The 17,174-nt window shown below is 38.8% G+C and overlaps 1 protein-coding gene across 4 annotated transcripts in view; it reads right to left on the bottom strand.

The window, feature by feature from the left end:
* Positions 1 to 17,174, bottom strand: part of RNF144B (ring finger protein 144B) — an 82,975-nt gene that overhangs the window by 38,088 nt on the left and 27,713 nt on the right. Inside the window, exon 2 of one of the 4 annotated variants that reach the window (XM_027654026.1) lies at positions 6,149 to 6,283. The exons of 2 other annotated variants lie outside the window; for them this stretch is intronic. The gene's annotated coding sequence lies outside the window, so the exon portion shown is untranslated. Of the gene's footprint in view, positions 1 to 1,674; positions 1,999 to 6,148; positions 6,284 to 17,174 lie in introns of those variants that run through there. One more of the 4 variants, XM_027654025.1, reaches the window with a different exon arrangement.

Genomic DNA, 17,174 nt, shown 5'->3' with positions numbered 1-17,174 from the left:
CAGAAGTGAGGTGCTTGCAGAATATATTTCAGCGTGGCAAACAGAAACTATACCAGGTTGACAAATGCCATTCCCACATGAAGCCTAGGGAGGTTTCTGTGTCCTTGTATGAGCAGACAGGACTTTATGTTAAATATCCCCATCAGACAGTAAGATGCATTGGAGAAAAGGAATCTAATTCTCATCATACTGGCTTGGCTCTGGAATAGCTCTGGTTTATTTTGAAAGAATACCTTCCACTTTACCACAGTTTTAGACACTCTGCAAACACACACTTCTCAATCCATAATCTAAAGCATTACTCCAGCAGCATAACTGCAGCCATCCCCTTATCAATGTGCCATATTTTCTCCAACCCAGCTTATGTTCATTGAGGGAAGGGTTTCAACTGCTTTCATGCTATGGCAACAAGCCAGACACCACTCACATTCAGGTACAGACAAGTTCTATACAGGACAAGAATCAGGACAATATATTTGTTTTGAAAAATATTTAAGGACAAGGTTTTGAAATTTCTGCTTCCACAAATATTGGAATCCCAAATCCAGTGCCTGCCCTTAACTGAGACCACTTGCCCTTCAGGCTGAGGGTAGCCAAACGTGTCATGTTGCTTTGCCTGCTCACAGTCAGTTGGAAAGCTGCATGGGGTATTTCAGTCATGGCCTGTCTCTCTGCTAAAATTTGCTTCTTAAAAGCATTCAGTATCTATTTACCAAGAGGATGGGAAGTCACCCTGCAGTGCTTCCTTAACTATAGTAATTCTAAATATTTTACAACTTACAGTGCTCTGTGAAGGAAGATATTTGATATTGCTCTATACAGTTAGGAAGCAGAGTGCTTTGTATTAGAGAAAATACAGAGCTTTATAATAAACTAGACTGAAACATCTTCATTACCAAAGCAGCTTTGCACTGAGAAAGTCTTATGATGAGAAAGCATTGGAAACATACAGTAAATGCAATTGATTATCTTTAGTGTAAAAAAAGAATTTAAAAATGCAAACTAGAAAAAAACTATATTTTATATGTGCTTATATAAACCAAATAACCCTAAACCCTGAGTAGATTAGAAGTTAATACAAATTAGAAGTGTATGTTAATATTTACAACACAGATCAATGTATTTTTTTTCCTCCCTGATACCAGCTGTATGAGACTGTGGCAGAAGAAATACCTTTAGACCAGGAGGAAACCTCTGTGTTTTAAACTCAGGCTTCCTCCAGGTTAATCAGGTATTTTTTCAGTATGAAATGAGTTCTTGTATTTAAACTAAAACATACTGACAATATGCCATTTTAGCAATTGCCTTCCACAAGATATGTCCTAATACTGCAGCATTTTCAAACACTCCATACAGATATTTCTTTAAAAGTTACACTGACAAAAGTAATTTCAGCCTTTTGGGCTGTACTTGATGTCTATTTTCTGTACCTTTAATAGTCACAACTCCAGGATTTCCTTTTGCCTTAGCTCTACGCACCACATAGTCTGATTTTAGACAAACCACAAATAACATTTATTTTAGCTGTTTAATCATTCTAGTCCTTACTCCTTTTTTTTTTTTTAAATGCCTTTTCTACTTTCTTCCATTAGAAGCAAATGCTGGCCTTCTGTTCTTTTAGGGTATCCTTTGCTTTTAAAGAAAAAATAGCCAGAAAGCTGTATTCCAACATACCTTGAAAGGAGAGTAGCATTCACTGCTAGCTGTGTGACTTTTCAGTAGCTGCACTCAGACTCCAGCGTTCCCAAGAACCACGGTGTCACAAATCCCTGAAGCTTGCAATGAGGAGCAGAGGCAGATTGCTCTCACACGCCCTTCCTCTTCTCTGGGTATCTGACAGCTGTACACTTTTTAGGACTGCAGCAGGACTTGTCTCTCAGCCCCTTTGCCACTCTGATAAATCATCCCCTCCCTGCTATTAGAGCATGCTGCCATTATATCTTAAAAGCACGTCACAGCTTGTATGCAGTAGCTGTGGGAAAGCTGCATTTATTTATACAGGAAGCTTGAGTACAGCACTTCCTACTTCCCATCCGAGACTCAATTCAACTGCAGGTGATTACTTAAACTCTGTCAGCCAGCCAATGCACACCCTACGTCCTGATTTGGATATCTGTGCTGCTTTTAATCACAACTCCCATCTCAGCTCTGAGAAGGTAAAACTGAAAGGAGCAAGGCATTAGATATGACACTCATAAGAAAACCCTCCCAAATTAACCTGTTTTAGGGTAGCAGTTTGCATAGCAGCTGCCCTACTGTCTGAAATATTGCTGGCTTCTGCTTGTGAAAAATGTCATCTAAAAGAAAAGTGATTTCTTCATGTTGGAGGGGAAGGGAGCAAAAAATCTAACTCACAAGTCAAGTATCAGTGTAACTTCAAATCTGAATGCTTAATTCTGTCCATACAAAAATTTCACTCTTTAAGCTGGGCTTGTGTGCAAGAGGGACAGGGAATTCTGCAGTTCTGTACCCCAAACTTAAGGGTGTGATTCACAGCAGCTGAGTAGCAGAAGGTATTATTGAGACACGACATCAAACCCTCAAGAACTTTTCCTGCTGTAGGAAATGCACCGCACCCACAGATAAGAAATGCAGGGTGTGCAGAAAAACAGAGGGGGGGGAAAAGTACAGATGCTAATCTATAATTTTCTCTTTATGATGAAATCAGTTTACTTTGTAGTTCATGCAATTATTGCTGGTGTTTTGCCTTCATTACTTAGATATATAGGCATTTCTTCTGGGGTGTATAGAAGCTCACAGCTGAGTTTTTAGTTATTTTCAGCCAATTATACTGCATCAGAATAACTTAAGAAAAAGGCAGAAATCTTGTGCAACTTTAATTCAGTCTCCTTATACCTATACATTACAGCTTTGCTTGAATTACCATCATATACTCTTTTCCTCTTGGAATAAGTACAAATTTAAAATCAATCTATTTAACTTTGGGTGTTACATATAATTTTATATTTAGAGGGAGAGGGAATAATCACCAGAAAAAATGTAGCTGTTCAAACATGTGGAATCACGTTGATCCCTACAGTGTTCATCAATAGTTTTACAACAATATTAGACAAACTAGAGCCATGACACATATATTGCCACTTGAGTTAGCAGAGCATTTCCCAGCAGAAGCAGACTCATACCCTTGGCAGTGATCAGTCCTAGACAGTACTCAAGAAACACCTAGGGCTCAGAGCTATTTTTCAGGATGCACAACAGTAATGAAAATGTGGAATTCTTTGTAAAACTTCATGATTAGAAAAGGATTCTCCTTCAGTGGTTAGAATTTTAACCTAGTATGAAATAGCTTGAGCTTCTATCACTACTCTTTTCAATAGTTCCCCTCAGTTTCAGTTCCTATATTTTCTTCCTGCTGCTGCTACCTTTGCTACTCTGCCTCCATCACACAAGTAGTTTTTAGGCCACAGATGAAGCTCAGCAAGAAAAATCTTCCTGCTCTCAGCCCCTGTGCTCAGCAACACAGCACTTGAACAGAAAGGGACAATTATCTCAAGGAGAGTAGTGAGAGATTGAGGATGAGGAAAATCAAGTCATTTATGCAGGTGTAGGGAAAATGGCAGGGCAGTAGGTTCAGAAGTAGAGGAGGGCAGCAGCCAGCAGTAGAGCAGCAAAAATAGCATCTGGTTTGGTATTTACTCCTTGATGACACAAAAAAGCAAAACCAAGCTTCACTGAAGTAGCCTCCAACAGTCAAGAGATAGAACTGCAAACAAAGGTTAATCATCTTTCCTTCAGATAAATGATGAGGCCAGCTTGTATCTGGGGGGGCTGTTCTTTCAAACTATGAAAACTAGATTAGTACGTTAAAATGCAGACCAATTCTGGACACATCAGCTGCAAACATCCCATGATATTTTTATCCCATTTCCTAATAGGTATCTCTATGCATGAAAGTTATAATGTGATTGCACAAATGTGCAAAACTGCTTACAGCAAAATTAATTTCCCTTAAACATTACAAAATTGGTGAGAAATATTATTAATGTTTCCCAAGAGATTTAATTATTTGGAAATGTTAAGATGTGCTCATTCCCAGCATTCCACTTCTTCGGTATCAAATCCTAAACTGTGATCTGAGGATTTACATGTAGGACAATCACTTACTGATGTTCTGTGGACAGCTGGCTATACCTCTACTTTCATCTTCTCTTCTGTATTTGTCCTTACTTCTGTGCTTACCCAGGATCTCCACAGCAAAGAGGAGCTGAAGATGACGTCGCACTGCACAAGAGCTCAGGCTATAAGGACTTGAGGTGATCAATACTGATGGTTCTTTTCATTGCCGTCACCTGAAGATGTGAGCTGGACTGTTACAAGCTCTTCTGTCAAAATGATTTCTCTTCCAGATTTACCTCGAGCCCAGGTACTTCACAGTTTCACAGAAGCACATCTTCTTGCCAAGCTAATTTTATGAACTATTATGAGCCACGCTAGAATTGCTTCCCAGTCCAAATCCCTGAATTTCTTAACCCAGATTGATTGGTTTCCGTTTTGAGTCACAAATAAAAAATATGCAACTTCAGAATGTCACACAGTACCAGACAAGGCACAAGCTAAGTCCTCCCCATTTGCTCTTTTCTTCAGTAGCAGTGACATAAAGCACAAAACTGAGAGGGTCCAATTAATCTTTTGGACACTCTCAACTGAAGCCTTTATATCTCCAGGGCTGGGGGAATGGCTGAGCCTTGAAGATGATACATACCGAAATGCAGCATCACTAGGAACTTTTAGTCGAGTTACCAGTCAGAATACAAATAAAGGCTGGCATAGTTAATTACTAACATTGCTGTGTCATTCTTGCAGCAGCTTGAAATACTTACAAAATGACTAAGCCAGTCTGCATTAACTAAAATTACTCATTAGTTTATGAGAGAAGAGGGTAAAAAAGTAATAGCATGACCACTGAAAAGATCTCTCATATCTTACAGACAAAATACCATTAGCAGCAATAAAAACACTGAGTTACTCTATAACTAAGAGTTTCATTATAACTCTGTATAAAGAATTAGGATTAGCTTGTGAGGGGAAAAAAAAGAAATTTTCACTACTCTGTTTCAGTTTTCAACTAATAAAAAACAAATATCCTGAAAAGTAATTGCTATCAGAGGTGTAATATAAAATGAGGTTTTGTAACAAGCTTTCTAAAACCAGAGCCTAACTAAGAAAAATGAGTCTTTATCCACTTCACTTACTGTACATGCAAATTATCCATTTCCTTATAGCAAAAAAAATATTTGGATATGTAAGAGACACAGTTTCACAACAAAAATAGATACTAATGGGTAACATAACCAATGCTGAAAACAAAACAGGAAGGGGTTTTGCACAGTGAGTATACATACATTTTCTGAAGTTACAAGTATGATGCCCCTGATGTCATGGACTATTAATAGTTCTATTCAATGGGAACTGTTTTAAAGGAGGATTACACCATCAAAAGTCAGTTGTGGTACCTTCATAAACCAGATGTTTTAAAAAAGGAATCTTTATTCAATATATGCATTTATATAATCACACAATGCTAGAAATCAGATGTCAATGCAAAAAATACAGAGCTATGTAATATTTTGCATGCAGACAAGATTTACTCAGTATTAGCTACAAGAAAATCAGCATCGCATTTTTCCCTGTTTGAATAACCCTATTGTTCTACAATTCTGACTTGCATACTAAGTCACTCACTGACAAACTAGGTTTGAGATCTTCATTATTTCCTTTACCTAAAACATAAAACTTTATTACAAGGTGTTTTCTATTGGAGTAAAATAAGTCAAGTTAGATTATTTTGAAAGAACAGTAGGTACAGATCGAAAGAGCTTTTTATTTTACAGTGGAAAAGGGAGTGGGATGGCACACTGTCTACTGAACATGTATAATGATTACGATCTCAAAATGTGTGTGGTAGGTGACCTACACTCATCCTGCTCTATGAATAAGGCAAAATGCAATATTCATTAAACTTTATTGGCACAGCACACCATCTCTAAACAAAACATAATGGCTTCCATAAAACTCTGTATTTCTTCTCTTTTCATATTTTTTCATGTACTGTTTATACTGTGAACTAGCTTTTGGTATTTGATCCATACAGAACTGTGCTAGAGGACTAAAAAAAATAGAGTCTCACCAGAAAACAGTGAGAAAACAGCCTTCTACCCCAGTGGGTAGGTTTCAAGTGCTTAGAAATCTCATCTTAAAGATCAATGCAGATGGTTTTGACAGTATGTTGCTGGAGTTCCAGTGCAACTTGTCTTCTTGGAACCTGAAAGCATTAAGAGAAAGTGTATTTGCCCCTGTAGCAAAACTTGCTGGTGACAGAGCTCTACTAGCAATGTCACCAGGAGCGGGCACTTAGCCACCAGCAACCAAACAGCTCTGTAATTGCTCTACACAAATTTTTTGCTTTTGCAAACTCCTACCTGTTCACTAAGTGTGCAAAGAACCAGCCTGCAAAAAGAAAAAACACCAAGTTGCTACGAGTTCTGCCACAAAAAAGATGTTGATGAACTGCCACTCAACATCAGACATCTATCCCAGGGGCAGCCAGCGCAGCACCCTCAGACCAGGACATGTCCTTAGCCACCTCTCTGCACTCAAAACACAAGGAAGAGGAAGGTTTCTGTCACAATCCCCCTTGACCTCCTCCTGTGACATGAGACCTGCTGGCCATCAGTTCACAAAGTGATCATCAATGATGTGATGGTGCTGCTTCTAGTGACAGGGCAGCAGAGGTTGCAGGACACCTCTCAGGCTCAGAGGACCTGTGTAAGCAGGTCCAGTCCCCCAGATGGATAGCACATGTAGCTTCCCCCAGTGTCATGAACTGATGACAAAAAAGTAAAACAAAACCGAACAGGTTGTTTTGCTCTCATGTTTATGTGTTACACGTACAGAAGTGGAGTCGCTCAGTTCTTATGACCATCAGGTAACAGGTGAGACTTTCTAGCTGCAAAAATAGTAACTTATAAAGTAGCATTGAGGGAAACATATTAAATACATGTGAAAGAGGAGACATTAAGTTGTCCACTTCTCCTGCTTTCTCCTAAAGTCAGCTACATTTTTAACAAAATTGTATAAAGATTGCATGATTGCATCGGAAAAACTTAAGGCTCAGTTTAATTAATTTATTTTCTATTAACTGTACTCACAGTTAACCTCAGAGCATGTCACAGACTTTCAGTTATACATGGATAATTCTTTTTCTATTGACTGTGTGCCCAAAAATGACACATTCTGTTGACTTTTAACCAAGTGTTTTGGTAATGTACCTAGAAGCACAGTGATTTCAGACATCAGAATCGCCATCAGTTTAAAAACTGAGAGGGTAAAATCATCCTGGCAGCCAACACAGGAAGCTCCCTCTGTAACAGAGGAGGTCACTCACTTATCCTTGTCATGAGATAAAAATGTGCACACTATTTTCATGTCTCTAATTCTGCTTTTTCTGTCCTGCTTCGAGCTCTTAACTGCCTTTTTTTCAGAAATATTAAGAGAGGGCTTTATTCCTTCCAACCTAAGCCGGTCTCCTAGCTGATAGTTCTATCTACAGGCTTAAAAGACAGCTAAAATTTGGAGGGGAGGGTGAAAAGAGGAGGTTGCCTAATAGTACATTTCAGCCCAGACCTTCCTGTTTTAACTACCTTCAGAAGTCAGGGATGGGCAGGTCAGAAATGAGACAGAGTTGAGGCTCCTAATTTTATGGCTATAAACCCCAACAATAGGACTTTCATAGGCATCTGGGAGGCAGGAACAAGGTGAAGAGCTAAAGCATATCTTTGATTCATACCTTTTCCTTAGTATTTAGGTATGACACACTTACCCTTTGATTAATTTAGGATGAGAAATAGTTTCCAAGTTGAGAGAAGTTACTCCAGTGGATTGGCTATGCAGGGAAATAATGGAACTGAAACATACCCATATAGGAAAACCAGGAACTTGTCCCTCTCTCCCAGCATCCCTCTCCTTACTCAACTTTTAGGGAGGGTCCCCATGCCATTCCCCTCCCCTTTGAAGTCTCGTCTCCATATCCTAGTTTACATTTCATCCATTCATGGTGAGGCCAGATGCAAAAGTTTTGTCCAGATCCACTTTTCCCCTATGAAATTTAATAATGTGGTTAGATAATCTCAACTAATAGTTTTTAGGGATTTCAGCCTCTGCCACATCAGGGCTGTTTGAGTGAGCCCACTTTCTCCCTGCTGGACACCTTTGCAATGGCAGCATCGAACAAGGACACAATACCACCTCTCAGATGAGAAGCAGCAACATGTTAAAACACGTGCAACTGTTTGCTGGCAGTGCTCTTATCACATCACAGCTGTAGTAACAAAATCCATGATTGCTTCACATTCTGATCCCTTGTTAGGATAGCGATAAAAATTTTCTTCCTCCTCTGCTCAGAGTAGAGAAGGCAGCAATTAAAATAATCTCCTTGAAAGGACATCTTTAACATGCACTACTCAGCAAGCAGTAGTTAAATTCAACGATCCCAAAATTAGTGTAGTGGGAACTCAAAGACAAGCACATTGCTTGCTTGCTGCAAGTGATGTAAGGATTTATTCAGTTGCACTGGAATAATTAGGGAAGTTTTAACTTCATGTTGTTTATTTTTGTGTCTGATTAGAGACACATTCTGTTACATTCAGGTGCCAGGTAACAATTAAAAATACGTGCTTTTACCTAGTAATTTTTTTAAGTTTCTTATAAAACTAGGTATATCCATTTAGGCAGATAGAATCTCTAGGAAAAGAAACATGAGTTTTATGAGACTAAACAGGGGCAGAAGGGCAAGAGACATACCAAAACCTCTGCTTTTCCAAACACTGATAACATCCAACCAAATATTATTTTCTGCCTCAGTACTATTTGCTGTCATTGAAGAAATTACAAGCAAACTCATCTTTTCATTAAGCATGACTTCATCTCTGAAAATCCATTGGCCCCATTTAACTACCCTATATTTCTCAGGAAGAAATTTAAACAGATCTGGGTATATCATCCCAACTTTTGATTTTATACATACATATGTATTTTCTGGGATATGAGAAAACATAGTCAGGGGAAAAATGCATCAGTAAATTTGTTCCCACAGAGAATCACTTTGTGTTACATGATATAAACAAAGCTTTGAAGTGTGAACTCTGAATTTGTAGTTTCCATGAGTTCTATCTTTCTTACTAGTTCTATCTATCTTACCAGGGTGTATAAATTCAAGCTGAAGAAAATGTGTTCAGTGAACTCTGACTATGAGTAAATATTTAAATTTCTCCTTACATTATCCTTCGGGTAACTGTCTATATGATTGCAATTTACAAATCTAGGGAAAAAGCAATATCCCAGATCAGAGGAAATGGAAATGATGCACTGTAGAAGAAGAGAAAGAGGAGAAAAAACTGGCCTACTTGCATGGAAGAAGTCCTGACACCTCTCTCACTTACCATATGACCAAAGTTAGGTCAGCTCCCACCTTCAGAAGGCAGATGGGAAGAAACTTCTTCAAGACTGGAGGATCTTGAGGTCTGCCAAGGAGGTATGAGAGAACATGAAATTTAAGAAGGAACTTAACATGAAGTTTAAGGAAGGTTTGGTGGATGAAAGGCTGGGCATGAACCAGCAATGTGCACTTTCAGCCCAGAAAACGAACTGTATTCTGGGCTACATAACAAGAAGCGTGGCTAGCAGGTTGAAGGAGGTGATTCCGTCCCCCGTCCTCTACTCTCATGAGACCCCCCCTAAAGTACTGTATCCAGCTCTAGGGCCTCAAACACAAGAAGGCCATGGACCTGCTGAAGCAAGTCCAGAGGAAGGACACAAAGACGCTCGGAGGGTTGGAGCACCCCTTCTATGAAGACAAGCTGAGAGAGTTGGGGTTGTTCAGCCTGGAAAAGAGAAGCCTCCTGGGAGACCTTATAGCAGCTTCCAGTACTTGAAAGGGACCTACAAAAGAGCTGGAGAGGGACTTTTTACAAAGTCATGTAGTGACAGGACAAGGACTAATAGCTTTAAACTGAAAGAGCATCCATTAAGATTAAATATTAGAAATAAGTTTTTTTATGACGAGGGTGGTAAAACTCTGGAATATGTTGCCAGCATAGTGCCCCATCCCTGCAAACATTCAAGGTCAGGTTGGACATGGCTCTGAGTAATCTGATCCAGTTGAAGATGTCCCTGCTCACTGCAGAGGAATTGTACTAGATGACCCTTAAATGTCCCTTCCAACCCAAAATATTCCATGATTCTAACAGGGGCCAAAGGCAGGGAAACCATTTGACTCTCCTGAATATGAAACTGAGAGCAAGAAGAGACTGGGCATAACAATCTCCTGTCTCTGTGTTTTTGGTTTATGCATGGAGTACATTTGCTATGTGGAAAAAAAAGGAAATGAAAAGGAGGAAAAATCATATATACTACACAATATTTTTAACATTACATGAAAAACATTAAAAAAAAAAAAAAGAGAAAAGCTATATCAATTTTGCTAATTGATTTCTTTCTTTCTAAGACCAGCTCTTAAAAAAACCTTTTAGCTTTGTATATATTCATAGCTTTTTAAACAACATAAAAAAAATTACAAACAGGACTTCCCAGTAGCCTTGCAGAGAGCAAACTCAGTGTCAGAATCCAGGCATGTAGCATCCCCAGCATCCCTGTTGGTGATCACAAACATCTCACCAGTCTCTGGGTGCCCCAGGAAGCAAGCTGCCACAGGTCTCAGCTGTGAAAGCAGCACAAAACGCCTCTGAGCTGGAAAAACTGGAACAGACAGGCTGCTTCCTACTGAGCAAACCTCAGAGAAATTATCCAGCACTACTTGGTAAGAACCAAGAAGCTCCATCTGAGATCCTTTTGAAATATGGTGATCATCACAGTATGCCACAAAAACAGTGTTTACAATAATGATTTCTCATCTTTGGGTTAAAAAAAATTGTCAGGTCATGATGTGATATATCATACTCAAACTTTGTGCATGGAAACACAATTTGGATAGCAGGAGAACATAACTTATTCCCACTATGGATTTATTCCTGATAATACTGGGTTAAGGATTTGAAGAGTTTCTGGGAGTTCTGTTTAATTGTTTATGTAGGAATAGTGGTTTATCTCCCTCCAAACAAAATGATAGGAAGTATGAATCAAGACTGTTCAAAAACTAAAATAACAACTTCCTTTGTCCTTATTGATATCATTTCTGTTTTTGTGACCTGAGTGGGTATGTGTTGACTGTGGGAAATCTTTTTCCAGTGAATCACTATTTTGATGCAATATTTTACACAAAACCAACAGTTGATCTTTTGTGTAATTTCTTCTGTTGTCAATGGGCTTAGGAAGGAGAAGAGGTGACTGAAAAACATCTAGGAAGAATAGATAAAATTAATGTTTTACAAGAAATCAGATGAATGTTCTGTTGTAGTTAATTTCCACTAAACATAGTAGAGTATGATGGGAATGAAGATAGTGACAGTGAAGGAAAAATTCCAATAATCTGCTTTCATTCTTTGATTTTCTTTCCAGGAAACAGAGAAGTTACTTCAGCCTCCTTCAACTGGCAACAAGTGTACAATAAATCTTTTGTCATTTAGGGATAACCCAAATGTGCAACACTCCACACACTACGATGTTTTGAGTTTGGACACTATTACGGGCCAAGAGGCCCATCCATCACTCTGTTTAGACCACATAAAGTCTGTTACTGGCACTGCATCAAGGTTAAAGATTCTCTTACATTAAAATGTACCTAAACTGATGATCAAGATCTCTGCTGTCTCTATACCATCAACTGCCAAACAATTTTATTTTTTCTATAGAAAAAAGATTACAAAAAGGTGATGAATTTAAAATAATGAAGGTTTTGATTCTTGTACAAGTGTTTCCAGGCATGTTGCTGAAAAAAGTAAATGAGAAAATTACTTTCCTTATTCAGAAGGTATTGTAAACTATCCTTTTCCTCAGGAATGAAGATTTATTAATTTGGCAGATTTTATGCTCCAAACTTGTATGCGAAGAAATGGTTGAGTGCCAAAACTAATAAAGTCTGGTTTCTAAGGGTTTGCATGCCTTAACACTACTAAAACAATAATCCCAGATCTCTGACAAAGCTTTGAAAGTGCCCCTAGACCAGGGGCAGAACAGGTTATGGTTTGCACTGACCCACATGCACACTGATTAGTAAGCCTCATCTGTGATGATGGTTTTCTGATTGGATGCTACCAGAAAATATACAACAGGAGAGCACTGCCTGCTTTTTTATATCAATGGCTCAAAAGGTTTTCAAGTGTACCAGCAGACAAATAGCATAATCCACATGAACTCTATTTCCCTAAGAAGTTGGGTTAAGCAGAAGACTTAACTCAAACTTTTAAAGATTAGACTGATCATTTCACAAAATCATAGCAAAAATCAATGTACTTTACTGGGTACTCTTCAGATGTGTGACTACGTACGACTTTTCTGTTTCCTTATACACAGAAAGAAGTAAAGAGGAAAAGTTTTCATTTGACATTCCGGTTTTGACCACTGGAAGCCAGCTTCAGGATTTCTGCAGTAGGCTTTCCTGCTCCTTAATGGGGGGAAAAAACAGAAAACAAAACAAAACAAACAAACAAACTAAAACACCAACAGCATGGGTAAAAGATTTAGATTTTTTTCTAGGCTGTGCCACGAACTTCCTCTGACCTTGGAAAAGTACATAACTTTATAATCTGTAACACCACAAAAAAACCTTACTTGTATACAAAGTATACAACACATGCCCCAGCTGTCTTGTATACTTTGTTACAGACCATAAAGTGTCTTGCATTTTCAGGCTAAATAGATTCAAGGACAAAGCAGCAAAACAGCAATGTTGAACAGGGAAATCTGATGCGAATCAAAAGATGAAAAGTCAGTCACTATAGTTTTCTAGAGAACATCACTGATGTGATGAACTATATTTGTTTGGAAGACCATACAAATGATCATTTAAACAATACGAAGTGTCTAAATGTGCCATGCTTCTATCAATCTTGTCTTAACTAAAGTAGAACATACAAATGTCATATACACTCTAACTGCTTAAATACTAGATGCTAATACAAAGTGAATACAAAGTGCCAGCAGAGGAGTCATGGGATCACATCAGGCCATGGATACCTTTCTGATTCTATCCCTGTGGTCTTCCTTTCCCCTTTCCACTATCTTCCCTTTGACCCTTCAATGGATGCCATTTCTGTCTTGTTATCTCAGTCACACAGAGACTTTGGCAGCCACCATCACAGGATGGTTAATGGTAACACCTAATGCCTGAAAACACTAACAACAAAACCACACATTTCCTTTCACATAATACCTCCTGCATGGTCATCCCTGCAGGTCTGAAACCTGTCTAAATCTACTCTAAAAGTCAAAAATCTCTTTACATTTTCTTCAGAATAGTTAGTTCCCTCAGTCAACAAAATCCCAAATATCCCACTGTGAATATGGCACTAACTTATGACTTTTTGTGTCTTTAGAAGTATATGACATGCTCCAGTGTGCTTCATCTTGGTTTTGCCTTAAAGGCTTTCTTGTGAAATGTGTTGAACCAACAGTTTTTCTTTTAGCATATACATCTGGGTCCCTTTCAACTCAGCATATTCTATGATTCTATGATCTGAGTTCCTGTTTTACTGGAAATGTAATATGCATGACCATGATATTTTTATGCTTGTCAATTAATGTGTGCATAGGATTATCAGAAGGCAACTCCTTCAGGTAACACCTATTTAACAATTCCTAACTGCTAACATTTCTACCATTAAAAGTAATGTTAACAGGCTGTGCTTTGCAAGACTATGAACTAAATTAATTAAGTAGCCTGGTATTGTTAGTTTTTATCTTATAGATTTTCTCTACCCTACTTCAGACTGCAGTCCCCCTGCAAGGCATAACCCAAGCATGCAGGAAGCTGCACTGTCAAAAAGAGCTCATAGCCTGAACTGCAATCAGAGGGAATCAGAGGAAGAGTTATGAAACAACAAGGAAAAGTGTGACTGGAAGAAGACACAAGATACCTTTGTACACAATGAATTTAGTAGAATATTTGATATTTCCTCTTCAGCCTCCATTCCACCTCATCAAGAAAATAAATAACTGCAATTCTTGACCAATATTAACTAGTCATCACTGTTGCCTAGCCACAGGTGCAAGTCATAGAGGAAGTAAAGAAGCTGAAAGAAGAGATGTTTCTCTTGTGTTGATTTTGTGAATAATAAGGAAAGGTGCTTTTTTACAGACAGGGCCACATAAAAGTTCAAACAACACAAGCAAGGCTGACATCATTGACAGAAGTCAAGGGAGGAGCAGTGAGTTGTGGAGGAACTGAAGGGTCCTCCCTACTGAAGGGCTGTAGGAGAGAGGGCTTTCAGCATGAGCTACAGACCAGCACAGGATCTGAACAGACAGTTGGACAGCCACAGCCACCATCACAGGATGGTTAATGGTAACACCTAATGCCTGAAAACACTAACAACAAAACCACACATTTCCTTTCACTGTTTCCAGACTTGGTCATTTTTTCACTTAAAAAAAAAAAAAAATCCCCAAAAGAGCAACAAATTTTTTCAAGCAGATTATATGCATTGGGACAGAATGGTTTTCCAGATTCAAGAGTCACATGAAACACTCCTGCATCAGTCGATCTTAAACATTTTATCACAAAGTTGACAGTTCCTGCGTGGCATTAATCGAATTATAACTACTGGAAGAATTTCCAATCCTCCTTTTCACTTTTTCTTAGTTCAGCCATCAACCCCTTCCCCACTTGTCCTCTCCCCCTCAAAAATCCTCACTGTTTCAGACAGGTCTGTGAAGAACCTGTTTTAGTAATCCGTAAAGTGCTCAAATTGCTTCATCATGACAGAGATATTGCCAACACCTCAATGTGGAGGTGTTTGTAGTGGAGTTTCTATTTTGCCATGGATTCTCTCTCCACAATGGGAGCCACCTTAATAAAAGAAGCCATTTTGCTGACACTCACAACTGAGAGGAGCTTTCCCTGGCATTTGTAATTCGAGCTTCAGTAACTGATTGTCCTGAAAAATGATATGAAGAAACTATTCTAGGAGGAATTAGCTCTTGGTTAGGAGCTAGAAACAACATGAACTGTTAAAATGCCATAAAATCAAGGAGTGTCCACAGACCAGTCTGGAAGAACAGTTCTGTATGGATCAGCTTCCTGAAACACAGACACAGAAGGATGCAGAGACCAGGTTCTAGAAAGCTTCTGCCTGTCTGTCTCTCTGTCTGTCTGTTACTGGGGTTGGTAGTGTCCAGGCAGACAGGTTAGTGATCCCCTGACTCAGCTCCCTTGCAAAGTCACACAGAACTTCATCTTTCATCAGATACAAGGTTCCAAGCCCTACTAATAAAATCAGAAAAGGATCAAGTAACCCAGTCCTTAGCCAGACACATTTCTCCTTTTCAAAGTCCATTTGAGCCATTTAATCCTCATGAATGCTGTCTTTATCAAGCCTGTCTCCAGCCCAGATTCTCAACACTACCTGGCAGAGTAATTGAAATCCAATGTGTGCAGAATGGTACTCTGCTCCACCAAAGCTCAGATCTCCTCTTGAGCACTGCCTTGCCATGTTTTTGGATCTCCTCTTGAACATTATCTTGCCCTATTTTTAGACTTTAGGCAAAGCTTTTTGCCTTTGAGAAATGTCATAGGCTCCAGAGGTTCTCCTCCATTTCCGTCTCCACCTCCAAGTGAGAACAACTTATCTGTTTTGCCAGCCAGCCCCAACCTAACAAGCTTTCCTCTTTTTTATTTTTTTTTTCCAGTCCCTTCCCACCATATTGACACCCACTACAAGAACACCATAATGGTCCATTTGTGCTCCCTGCAGCTATTCGGCCTTTTCTGGGCTTTGCTACATTTACAGACTTCTACTCAGGACAACGGCCTCATATTGGGTAAAACTACAGTAAAACCAGCAACAGTTGACAGCAGGGTCTAACCTGAAAGTCAAAAGGTTCACATAGCATGTTATCGATATTTCTAGCATTAGACAACCTTTAGTCAAGTACTTATACTATGTACTGAGATCATGCAATTGCATTATTTGTCTTAATATCAAGCACAAAACAAAATCAATGGTATCTTATAAGATTTTCAACTTCTGTGAAGGCAAAATCACTAATCCATGCTAGCACTGTGTGAGAATTTCCAATAGGCCTCCCAATGGGAAAAAAAACCAGTGATAAAGAGCTCTCTGCTCTTGTAACCTGTCTCCTTCAAAACATATCTGAGCAAAGTGCTAAATGAACATGTTGAGGTCACTTGAAAACCAGTTCTGACCAGTTATTCAGTGGCTCTTCAAGAACAAAATAAATATTGAACACTTCAAAACACCAGTCATATTTATTATTTACCCTGACTTAAAAGGGGAATGGTCAACATAGGAGAACTCTTGGTCAAAGATACCACAGTAAAAAAAAAAAATAAAAAAAATTAAAGAGTGGGTGCAAACTAAGAGTTGTTGTGGTAACTGGATGGCACCAGTAGATTGAAGAAAAACACACTACTGTGTAAAAGGTGAATAATGTCTGAAAAAAAGTGAAATTAGCACCAGCTATCACAGGGTTTAACACATTATAACTTTAGACTAACCAAACAGTTTCATGAGGATCTTTGTTACCTGAAATCAGATGGACGCCGATGGAGAAGGAAGTTCGTGGTGTTCCCAACTGCCCACTTGTAGGATAAATGCCTTTGAGACCCAGAGCACCAAACAGTGCACCAAACTACGGTTTACCTCTTCTGTTCACTTGCTTTGCCAGACTGACTGTGGCTTGCTCTCTAAGCCTCATTCACTCCTCTGCCTTCCTTTCATTTTGCTCTATATTACAACGTGCAGTATAATGTTGTTAAACAATTACATTTGTGAATGTTAGAAAAAAGTATCCTTTTGAAATCTTTCAGTGGGAACCAGCAGAGGAGTGGCACACAAGGACCAAAGATGATTCCCTCTACCCACTCTGTAACTGAGGCGCTTTAGAAGTGCATACCAGGCTAGAATTTCCCTTTTGTTGCAAATACATGCCACTGTCAATTTTAAAGATCTGTTTCAGTAGAACTACTGCCTCTGTATTCTTTTAAACTATTGTGAAGAAATATGAACACAGAAAGATCTATT

Source organism: Corapipo altera, unplaced genomic scaffold (genome assembly GCF_003945725.1).
Source record: "Corapipo altera isolate COAL_440 unplaced genomic scaffold, ASM394572v1 60, whole genome shotgun sequence".
NCBI classification, from domain to species: Eukaryota; Metazoa; Chordata; class Aves; order Passeriformes; family Pipridae; genus Corapipo; species Corapipo altera.
The sequence above is the reverse complement of the archived record's forward strand: the minus strand, read 5'-3'. Positions and strand labels throughout refer to the sequence as shown.